Here is a 12928-nt window from a genome sequence, read left to right on the forward strand (position 1 = left end):
TTAATAAATGAGGAGGCTGTGGCTTGCAGAGTCAAGTTGGTCTAAAGTTACACAACCAAAAAGTACAGGGCTGGGTTTGGGGTCTTCTGAGCCTGGTCCTCACCGCTCCACACTCCTGCTGCCTGGCCCTTCCTATTTAGTTGTTTGGCCCATTTGACACTGTTACCTGCTGTCTTAGTCTACTCTGGCTGCCATAATAAAATATCATAGACTGGGCAGCTTAAACAACAGACATTTATTTCTCACAGTTCTGGAGCATGGGAGGACCAAGATCAAGGTGCTTACAGATCTGGTTGTTGGTGAGGGCCCTCTTCCCGGCTTGTAGACAGCCACCTTCTTGCCATATGCTCACATGGCCTTTCCTCAGCCTGCCAGTGGAGAGAGGGAGCTCTGGTGTCTCTTCCTCTTCTTACAAGGGCACTAATCCTATCATGAAGGTCCCACTCGAATGACCTCATCTAAACTTAATTACCTCTCAAAGGGCCCACCTCAAAATACCATCACATTGGGGGTTAGAGTGTCAATATATCAATCGAGGGGAGGGGACACAAACATTCAGTCCATAACGCCTGCTGTCTGCATCAACTTGTCACATCGTGGTCGACAGTTCTCACCAACTCCGAGTTCCCAGCTTCTCAAAGCCAGAGAGCAGAAGTGGTGCTGAGCATCAGCCCGTAAGCACTCTTCAGTGGCCATCTAACTCCTGCCCCTTTGACTGCACCAGGTGTAATCATGATGTTTTATAGGTTTCTTTCAGTTTGTATGTGCCAGTATATTTTATTAGTATAATGTGTATAATTATACACATATCTAATAGATCCTTAGTCTGTTAGACCTGGAGATGAGCTTAAAGAACAGGTAAATCAACACCTTCATTTTTACAGAGGAGGAGATAGGAGCTCAGAGAGATCAGAGAACTTACTTGACTAGTTTAGTTAGTTAGTTTATTTATTCCACAGCCCGTATTACCAAGTGAACTCATTTCATTTCTTCATGCTTTTTATTACTTACCAAGCCCATGAAATAGACTCAATGAAGGCAAAACTGTTTCTCTCATCAACTCTGATGAGAAGATTAACTCCATGATAACACAGACTTTTGTCACTGTTATGCTCTCAGAGCTGACATCAAATATTTGTTTTTATTTTCTTAAATGTACCCTTAATTTAAATAACAAATTTTTGTGGAGACAAGAAACACGATATTAAGTAGAAACACACAGCAATAGCCAACATGCATTCCTGTAAATAAATATAACTGCTTTTTTTCATGTCCAAAAGTTTGTCTAAACTTTCATCACACTCAGAGATTAAAGTCTCTTGAATCTTTTTGCCATTCAGTGGGCAAAAGTAATTGATCTCTTAATTACTCTTGATCAACAACGTAATTTCATGATACACAAAGAATTCTGGAATTTTCCTCTATTTTTTATTTGGTTATTTTTTTTTCTTTTATATCTCCCAAAATTCATTCAGAAACACCTGACAGAAAGCTTGCTGATATTTTGAATCTCATATCATCTTCTCCTTGTTTTGTTTGTTGGCATTTGTTGCATATCCCATGGGTCTAATTTAAGAGACTTGACTGTTTCTACATGACTTTTCTGTATACATAATAACTTGCTCTAAGATACTGCCACATAGGGCTATCTTTTCATTAAATATTTCTTGAATGGGTAAAACAGGCAAGAAGAATTGAGCTAGAATCATAATTCGATCTCTATCCCCACCAGATCATGCTGAAGTGCATTGAGAACATAAGCTCATATAGCAGTGATGGGTCTAATTAAATTGTTTTGACTTCTGTGTTTTACATACCATAATACTTCCAATAAGATTATAACAAAGATTTTATTAATATTAATAAAGAAACCTAAGGGGTAAGCTTGTTGCTAAAGCCCTAATGAATCTTAATGCCAATCAATGACAAGATGGAAAAATCACATACTCCCAACAAGTACATTTATCTTAATTCTTTCGCTCTGAATACTCATACTAAAATAATGGCATATCTCAGATTCTTGTGAGCATCAGTAGCCTCTCCCACCAAAAACAATGTGGAATCAATAAATGTTTAAGGAAAGACAGAAGAGGTAAAGAAAGGAAGTTGGGAAGGCAAGTTTCAGCAATGAAATTTGTTTACTAAACTTTCACGTTCATTTTATTGAAATTTATCATTGCCCATAATTGATTGCTTTTAAGGTTTCTGGTGTTTGTACCATGTCTAAATCATAGCATGACTGAAAGACCAGACGTTTCAGTATAGTCTGAATAAAGAATATCAGAACAGTGGGAGGCAGAGTGAGACACGTGAGAGGGCAGGAAACCAGGAAAATGTGATGGTGGACTCATGTGGCACACTAGTACCCACGCCATCTCTCAGAAAGTTTGGCTTAAATCAAGTTGTTTTAGGAAAACATTCCTTAGAGATATTTGTCTTTGGTTATTAATTGCCCCACATGGGCACTGTCAGGCCATTGTAACTTCCAAAGCTTTAATTTCGGATGAGTAGGCAAGGGGAAAGTATTTCAATGTCATCCAATTTCGAAATGGAAGGTGGTTTCCTGGATCTTGACTCCAAGCACAAGCGTGCCTTTTGTGAACTGATATCACACAAGGGATATCAAAAGATTCAAGACGCTGCAAAACATAGATTTTATGAGCAGAGATTTTGACTTCTTTTAAGTGCGTGTTATTAAAGCTCTGTTTCACTTTCTGAGAGGATTCAAAGTACAATGGTATACTTCCTCCCTTTATATCATTTTGGGGCAAAAATCATCTCTGTCCAGGTAATCAGCTAGTCTGCCAAAGAATGAAAGTAAATAATATCTAACATCCAAAAATAAAAATATAGTGACAATTGTCAGTTAAGTGGAGAGAAGCTATTAGAAAGGAACTGAGAAGGCTGCAGCCAGGCTGTGACAGACAAAGGCAAATACACCAGCCTCTGTCATTTTGACATCAATTGACTAATTTGCTCCAGGTTTTCTTGAGGTTTCTTTTAGTGTATTTATAACCACAAAAGCGTTTATTTTGGTCCCAAGATAAAAAGCCTTTTACGCAATGGTGCATATTTCTAAGGTAACAATGTTTCCATTGTCAAAACTGCCATCAAAAGGGGGTGGGAAGGGAATATTACCTACCTCCTTTATTTGGTTGGGCATCAGTTTTACCAAAGTACTGATTTGGAACTTAACCTAATTTTTATTACACAGTTGCTAGTTGAAAGAGGGAAAAAATGCTTTTCAAGTGATTTCATCTTTTCTGATATCATGAAGAAGGAAAATATCTTAGACACCAATGTCCTAGGACATTCTATTCTCTAACCTGGTACCCAGAACTCATGCATGCTGGATTAGACACAATGAAAGAGGCAGATGTCCAAAAGATAAATGAATCCAGATGTTTTTCCTGCTCTTTGTTAATGCCGTGCTCCAGCTGTTCCATCTTTATATTGGTAAAGTCTCAGTCAGCCCAAAGGATGAAATAGCCAAAGGTAGAGGTGTTCTGGAACTCTAAAGCGCCAAAATAATATTTTCTACAAAATTTAAGATAATACATCAAAAGGGAGCAGTTGCTGAGCCTTACCCTCCCTTTGGAACACAAGACAACAGTCTCATGACTCTACTGGCCAATGGGCAAATCCCCAATTGTCCTCAATTAAGACTGTCCCCAAGAAAATACCAAAAGAGAGATAGAGTGCAAATATGTGGGTTTTTTTTAAGCCTTTCTCTCTCTCACACAAACGAAGTAGACCACAAGAATGAACCAAGTTTAACAATAGAAAAACAAATTAAAAGTAGTACCAGCCTTCAGTTTGCTGGAAGCTACATGTAGCTCAATGATGACAAGTAAGATGTTCATTCTTAGTCTAAAAAATGTTTTCCTGGGACAGCTGGAGGGCATGGCTCAGTGGTCTGAACATCTGGTTTGATGTACCTAGACTCCTTGGAGCCATGGGCTGGAGTCCTGGTGCAGTTTACTTACTTAACTCTTTATCTTTAGCAGAACCAAACAGAATTCCCAACTCTTTAGTGTGTGGTTCTCAGGAAGTTTTGGGAAAGATGTACCCACCCTGTCTCTGCTTGAAGACAAAAGAATTCAAAGGATTAAACTTGACACTTTAGCCCCAAGTTACTTTCTTTCTATTGTTTACTGCCACTGGATACCAAATTTGTTATTTATGTAGGGTCTTTCATTTAAAGATTTCAAAGTACTCACTGACATGGTCTGATGGCAGAAATGAGCAATGTTCATGTTTTAAGGATGAGAAAAATGAGACACCAGAATCCCACAGTAAGTCAAAGAAAAGGCAATAGTGAAATCTGGTCCTTACGTTGGAATGTACAGTCATTTTATATGGCAGAGTTTTCTGGGGGGAGGGCGAAGGTCAGAACAATGTGCATCTTGGATCATAAATAAAGACTTCAATACAAGTGATACACCTGCAAGGATACTGATCAATCTGAAACAAAAGAAATTTAATAGCTTCTTTGAGCCTTAGTTGTTTAATCTTCAAATCGATGGAAATAATGCCCACCTATCTAGGTCCATGCAAGAATAAAATGAGATAACATCTGAGAATGTGCTTAACGCATAATGGGTGATGCAGAAATGTCACTCTCTCTTTCATTCTGACCCACATGGATGGCATTATAAAGCAAGCCTTTAAGAACTTTGTATCCCCACAAGAAGTACGGAAGAGAGTACGTTTTTTCAGAGACTTAATGTCTGAACCAAATAACCTGGAAATGGCAAGCCAGAAGAACTTCCTTCACTTGTGTTGTGCTCTTTAACGCAGCATACCCTCCATTCGCTTACCCATTCCTTTACACATTCGGTACACATTGAGGTACTTGTCATGTGGTAGGCACTGGGGATACCAAAAGCAATAAGTCAGACCCTCACAAGTGGTTTAAGAGTCTAGTGGAGAGAGACAGAAGCATACACAAATAGTTACAATGCAGAAAGATGAATGACACAACAAACCATTTCAACAACTATCTAAAGACAGCCAGTGTGTGATATAGTTCCTTCTATTTCCCAAAGTATTCTGCACACATCAACTGTTCAGAAAGATTTTTTTCTGTACTCAGGTATTAATAATAATGACTATTAGCATTTAATCTCCTCTACCTGCTACACAATTGTTATCCTCATCCATCATAGAGTGTCGCTGAAAGAATTGAGTTATTTTATTTAAAGCGCTTAGCACAGTATCTGCACATATAAAGCGCTCACTAATGCTGTTGTCATTATTATAATTATAATAATATCATAATCAGATCATCACTATAATGTCATCATTAAGTATAGGAAAATGATATGCCCCAGCAATCCTAAAAATGGGGTAAGGTCACTGGGGAGGAGGATGGGGGCAATGTCCAGTCCCATATATACAATCAGAAAGAGTCCTCAGATAATCCGTAGATGCTTGATTTACTCAACCTCCACTCCAGCTCCAAGGGCACAAGAGTCTGAACTAGAGCTGTCGTAAAAGGTAAATTAAATAAATAGTCACCTTAAAAGCATTTCAAAGGACCACCTAACAAATACCTCCCTATTATACCTATTGCAGGTCCTCAAAATTCCTTTAGCAGGAAACTCAGCTTGAATATCTTTGGAGAAGTCATGCATTTCTCTAAAGCACTGGTCTTCAACCAGGAGGATGTTTTTCTCCCTCTCTCACAGGAGGTACTTGCAACGTCTGGAGACATTTTTGATTGTCACAACAGGGTAAGAACGGATGGGGAGAATAGGAGTGCTACTGGTATCTAGTAGGTAAAGGCCAGAGATGCTTCTAAACATCCTACTATGCACAGGATAAACCCCACAACAGCACTATCTGGTCCAAAATATCAGTAGTGCCAAAGTTGAGAAATCTTGACCTAAAGGAACATATGCCTATTTAGACTGACTTAGTTGACATTCCCATTCATTATCCTTTTCACCTCATTTCACGCTGTGATGTAAATGATTGAGCTATACCCTCCTTAAACAAAGCAATTAGGGCTGAAAAAAGGTAATGAGAAACTAGGCATTTACTCTGTAAGGAAGCAGAAGAAAGGAATCTAAGAGATGTAACATTTTTTTATTCTCTATTTCACCCAAGGGCAATCTCAATGCCTTTGTTTGCAACAAACAGTTTTTTAAAAAATGGTGTGGGATGCACACATATTAGGTGCTCCATAAATTCCCACTGTATATTCAATTTCAATTGTAAATCCAGCTTGCATTTTGTCATGCCCCTGAGGAAGATCAAACCAGACTTTTGAAGATTCAAGAGTTTAACAAATGATTTAACAAAATATTTTGAGCACCTGTTATGTCAGACAAGGTTCTGGATGCTCGAGATACATCAATGAACAAAGCAAAGATACCCATCCTTGGGGGGCTCACATTTAATCAAATTTTGAGTAAATACTTGAACTGTAATGCCTCTACATATGGCATTATATTTTTCCAAGATATTTATCTTTCTCAATTAAAAAAGAGATATTAGTTTTAAGAGAGCTTTTATCTACATTAGGAATTAATCTATTTCCACGGCAACAAAGCAAAATAGATTGCAGTAGCAAGTGAGTCTTTAGCGGATTGTTGTTTAAGAAATTAAGGCTTATGGTATGTAAGAAACCAATAAGAAGAAGACATCCAAGCCTGGATACATTTCTCTGGTCCAGGTAAAAATGGAGATGGAGAACTGAAAGATCTATTCTATGACTTGCCCTGTTTTAGGAGGAAGTCTTCCACAAGAAGACGCTGACAGCTTTTGAAATAGCCTGCAATGACTGTGTTAATAACAAGTTGTTTAGGCATTTAATTTGGGTCTGCATTACGCTTCAAAGCACAGGGCTATGTACCCTGAATTCCCCCTGATTAGCTTCAGTGATAGCATTTAATCACTCCTCCAATAGTTCCAGTCATGGAAGACTAATGACAGCTTGAATTTGTCCTATTTCTGCACTCTAAAAGCCTAGACAATATGTAGGCAGATAAACATTACCTGCTTGACAGCTCTGCTGAAAGTCTGTCCCCACAGAGGTAGCAATAGCTAGGTCTTCCTTTCCCCATATTTTTCTCATAGATTTTTTCATCATTCAAATACTACTTTGAATAATAGAGTTATTTTCGTGTCTCCCAGCCTTTCCATTACTTGTGGGAAGAGCCTGTGTTCAAAACATCTTTCCTAGGCAGCACCTAGCACAATATCTGGTATGCAAAAATATTAGGTAAGTAAAATTAATTGATGGATTCATAAGTACTTGGATGGAGTGAGGGCATGGCAGTTCGAGAACTCTCGAGAACCCCAGGAAAGTAGAAACAAAATATTAACGAGGTTTTTGGACATTTACTTTAGGCAGATCTCTAAAGAAAGTCCCTCTCAACTCATACCCCACCTTCCTTGTCCTGTTAAACATTGATGAGAATTAAGACCCTTTTCTCTCCTCTGCTTCTAAAAGCTAGATCCTTAATATATTTACAAATACACATTTATTTGTTGAACTCATAAGGTGCATGGAATTCCACGAGGGGAAGCAAAAAGGATTTGTGCTAGAGCCTGAAGATAAGACCCTCACCACTGAGGCATATGGCGTCTCTGCTTCTGTTTGCTGGCTTCCCACAGCAAGGCCACAAATCAGTAGCCTCAGAGACTCCTGGAACCACCAGCAACAACAAGCCTTTGAATTCTTTTTGGTTCTAGGAGTTGGTCTGAGACACAAGTTGAACGAAGAATGACACGCATTTATACTAACATTTATGCAGGACGATTTCTGCCTTACAGTTCACCTCTGTACTTAATCGTTATACTCACTTTGCAAACTAAAGAAACAGCATGGTGAGGCCAGTGTCAAAGACTGCTCATAATTCATTAAAAAAAAAAAAAAAAGGAGATGAGGTGACGTCTTGGGCTTCTGCCTCACAATCAACTTCATGGTACAATTTATGAATTCTAAGGTTTGTACACAAAATCTCTAGATACCCCTGTGGCTGTAATGAAATGGCTTCAAGAGAACATCACTCAAGCCACAGAAGTTGCTAGTTTCTGTTCCACTTTCCGGCCTTCCTACCAACGCAGAACATTCATCAGGCATTTTCAAGTTTAAATTCCATAAAATCTTCAAACAAGGGGTCAGAGTACACTACATGGTTTAAGACCCTGACATGAGGAATCCACAAGGTCAAAACAAACCAAATGCTTGTACATTTTAAGATTTAATATATAGCTCTGAGAGTTCAAGTCCAAATCTTACCCTTTCTTTAGGGGAGTCCAGGATTTAACTTCTACCACAGATACCCATTATGGCCAAAGTCTTCAATGAGCAGATTAGGCTGAAGGAAAAAGTGGATCTAGCAGACAGATCTTGAAATTAGGAGTATTAGTGGGAGGTCAGAAAATTGGAGAAATAATTTAAAAGATTGCATGAAGGTAGTGGTTAAACTTTTTTTTCATTTTTGTGGTTTAGGTAGCGGTTTTTCAATGGCAGATCACCATATAAGTGATCATGAAACCAGTTTAGTGGCACACCAGTTCGGTGGTACATCAGCATTTTTCCAATGAAACAGAGAACTTTGAAAAATGGTATGCACGTGTGTGGTTATGGGTCACGATATAAAATGTGTTTCTATAAAACGTTTGAAGCCCATTGATCTAGAGGAATGTTTACTGTGTGCACTACAAGGTGGGAGAGGCTTTTTAAACTTTTCTTGAATTTTTTGGAACAATAACATTATCATCTCCTGGTCTGAATTAGCTCAGCACTTCTTCCCTCCAAAGGAGTCAACTAGTTAGATGATCAGATTCTCTATTCTGTAGCACTAAGCAGTTGCTGTAGGCCAAAGAGTGTTGCCATATGGCCTTAGCTAGTACCTTAAACTTCCCAAGCCTCAGTTTCTTCAACTATAAAATTGGGAATACTATTACCTACTTCATAGAATGCCAAAGTAATAACTGATGGAAAAATAAAAGCAGTTAATACAGTTCCTGATATGGAGTAAGAGATAAATAAATGTTTCCTTTCCTTCCAGTTTTTGTTTAGGGAAAAAGATACCTTCTTTCATTTCGCATCCCCCTATAAAGAGACAGGGTCACCTTTCACACACTGCCTGGAGTTGGGACGCTGTGACATTGTCAAGAGCTTTCCTGCTGTCAAGTTAATGAAGGATTACGCCCGCCCCCTCTCCCTGGTCAGCACAGCTTGCTTGTGGAAAAATCAGAAAATATCTAAGGGCACTAAGCGAGAATCAGCTCTGTATAAAAGCAATTTTCTCCAGCTTTATGAGTGAGGGCAGCTGTAAATCACTCAACCCATTTGCATTTATACTACTTTAAAAAGGGGGTGGTGATGGGGAGATGGGAGGGATATTTATCCAATGAGAAATGTTCCCCCAGAAAAGAAGAGAAAATGTTTCCAAAATCACCCTCCTGTTTGGCCAGTGACAGGCTATTTGTGCCAGGAGAGTAGGAGGGAGGGGTAAGAAGAGGTTACATCAAACTCTGTTACATGGAGTAAACCTCAAAATTGGAATACCTGTTCTTAGAATTAATATCTAATCATTAGCTTTCCTTGATTTTTCTTTGCAAATGGAGAAAAAAGTTTACTTAAGATAGCTTAATTGTTTTGTAATGCCTGCTACATAAAACCAAATAGAACACTCACAGTGTTACTGATGGACCTCTTGGCTTTTACCATCTCGATGACATTTACTTTATCCCTGAGCAATTTTAGATAAGCTAAGCCAGCAGCTGGGGAGACCCCAGCTGTAACTAAGCCTGATGTCCTTGCTTCATCTAAGAGAAAGCCCATGGGGCTGCATCCAAGCATCCAAATAGAAAGAAAATATTTTCCACTACCAAGGACAGATAATCTGAGCTATGTTAAACCCAGTCTCTGTGGAATTCTTACTTGAACATTTCTTGCTTGGAGGTAAACCGAGGTCACTCAAAGAATGTCATAGGAAATTTATTGAGAAGAGTCTTCCATTTTCCGTAATTATCTTACTCTAGAAATAAATGCATGCAGTCAGTAGAGAGAGCAAAAGCTGCCTATCAGAGCAGGCTTGGCCTGTGCCAGTGGTCAGTGCTACAATGTGACCACAATTGGTGCCCCATAAGGATTACTTCCCAAACAGTAGAATGTATACCTCTCCATAGGAAGCATGAGAAATCTTCAGATACATAAAGAATAAAATCATATCTTAAGTTTAGGTCAAGAGAGGGAAAAATTTTGGGGAAAAGTTGATAGACTCCAACGCCAGACCTCCTTATATTCCCAGACTCATCTTCTACACATTGAGAGAAACAGGACAATCACAGCCATTTCACCATTTCTGAATGAATGTTAATTTTCGACTACTAGTCTAGACCTCTCTTTGAATGAAGAAAATTTCCTCAAATAAACATTTTATAGTTTTCATGTTCACTGTCTTCTTTGAGCCACCAATTAATTTTTGCTAGCCAAATTCAGTTCTTTCTATCTATCTACCTATTCAACTATGTATGTATGTATGTATGTATGTATGTATGTATCTATCTATCTATCTATCATAAGTCTGAATCTTTCTCACTCTCTTTGATTTCTTGAACTCCTCTTTGTACTTCTTTTTGATCTTGGCTTCTTATTTATATAATTATGGCTTATTATTACATGAGCTTACCACTTCTACCACTTTCCTCAACTATAAAATGATGTCATAAAGCACTACACTTATGGTTTTTCTTCTACTTCCCAAACTATTCCATTTCTTTTCTTCCTTAATTACCTTCTTATTATCAATATATCCCTTTTCTTCATCCTTCATATCCAAGACAAATCTAATGAAAATTAGTGTCCTAAAATTTCTTGAAGTGCCATTCCCTCTGTCTGAAATGTCCACTTCTTCCTCTATTGACTTGGAGACTAGAATTCAAATTCGTTCCTCAAGACTCAGTTCAAGGATTGTGACATTTAAAAGCTGTAAACAGGAAAATTTGATTCTTTTGCCATGTGAGGAGAAAAATAAAGATATTTTTAGATATATATAAACTCAAAAGAATATTATATAAATACATTTCTGGGAAAAATCTTTGAAGAAGTGTGCCAAAGAAGCAAAATTGAATCTGAGCAACACTTGAGGAAGGGTGAAGATGTGCTATGGCAACAACAGTGGGAAGTTGCAAAGAGGTAAAACTTAGATTAAATCTAAACAATTGTTGATGATGGCTGTGAAATTAACTGCTATTATTAGAAAAAAATTATTTAAATAGAAGTGGGAAATGTAAAACACAGTAATAATAACAATAATAGCAACCTGAAGCTAAAATTTCAGATTTACACAAAACACATATTTTTTGAGAAAAGAGTGGGTGACAAGCAAAGAAGGGAAATTAAAACAGGCTAAAATCTTATCTTGTTCAAAAAGGGAAGGCTATTAATACTATAATTCTTCATTTTGATAGACAATTCAAATGGGTCTATTAAAAATTTAAGCATAGGTATTACTAGACTATACATGAGATGTAGAGTTCCCCAACCACTTAAGGAACAGAGAAGAAACAGAAAATATATTTAACTTACTAATAAGGAAAGGGGCAGTGGGAGAGGACATTAAATTTTAAAAGTACAATATATAAAAGTAAAATAAAATAATGTGCCCTGAAAAGAACCAAGTAGTTATAAGGAATGTGAATAAGTTCGACTTATCTATTAAAAATCAAGAATATTATATTAGGTAAGAAAATAGCTCGTCATTATTTCTAAAGGAAATATATAAAACAGAATGACATAGACAGGTTAAAAATGAAATCTGGAAAAAATATATCAGTAAAATGAAATAAAACCAAATAAAAAATGGTAATATTAACACTAGCTGACTATTCAGTTCAAAGAATACTTCAGGCAATCCACATATAAAAAAGTACAAATGGCCAACATATTTGAAAACATTCTCAGCCTCTCATGTTTTAAGAAATTCAAAAGAAACTGATAAAGAGATGCAACTTTTCATATCTCAGATTGGTGAAGATGTGTTTAAGAAGGTTCAATGTCTGCCAATAGGGAAACAGGCCCACTCCAACATTGTTTTGGTGACTATAAACTGAAACAAAATTTGCAATTTGTCAGTAGCTTCAACATTTGTCATACACATACTTTGATGTCTCTCAGTCTACTTTGTCCTTCAGTACCGGTTTACTGTTGTCTTCATATAGATCTTGTACATTTCCCAGTAAGTATTTTATAGTTCTGTTACGATCGCAAATGGGACTGTTTACTCCATTATATTTTCTAATTGATTGTAAATATTGATTAAGAAAGTTGTTGATCTTTGCACATTAATATTATAGCCAGCCACTTTACTATTCTCTTTTACTCTAATAGTTTTTTAATTTGACTTTCTTGAATTTTCTAGGCAGATATATTGTCTGTTTATGCTGAAAATTTATCTTATTGCCTGTAGTTTTTATTTAATTGTTCTCATCTTACTACATTGGCTATAAGCTCCAATACACCACTAAATAATATTGGATATAGTGGGCATTCTTATCTTATTTCTGACTGTTTCAGTTACAAATGTGTTCAGCAATGAATAATTCAACTAAAGTTTCCCTTCCCCTCCATAATGAGGCATTCACAGGTTGCTGGTATGGTACAACTGCTCAGGAAAAGTGCCAACAGTGAGGAAGGCTCTTTATCTTCCTTAGTATGTTGGGTTTTCCTTAGGCTCGCTATTTCTGGGTTGCAAAATGACTCCTTCCCATCATCAAGGCAAAAAGATGAGGGGCGATTAGGGACAGTCTGTTACCTCCTTCGATGAAGAAAGCAAAAGAAGCTTTCTCAGATTGCACAGAGGACTTCCACATACCACTGAGTGGACAGAGCTCCATCATATGACCACCTCCACAAGCAAGAGAGGCTGAGAAAACAAGTATTAACTGAGCATCTGGGTCCCCA

The sequence above is a fragment of the Diceros bicornis genome, chromosome 11, assembly GCF_020826845.1.
Source record: "Diceros bicornis minor isolate mBicDic1 chromosome 11, mDicBic1.mat.cur, whole genome shotgun sequence".
Classification (NCBI taxonomy): Eukaryota; Metazoa; Chordata; class Mammalia; order Perissodactyla; family Rhinocerotidae; genus Diceros; species Diceros bicornis.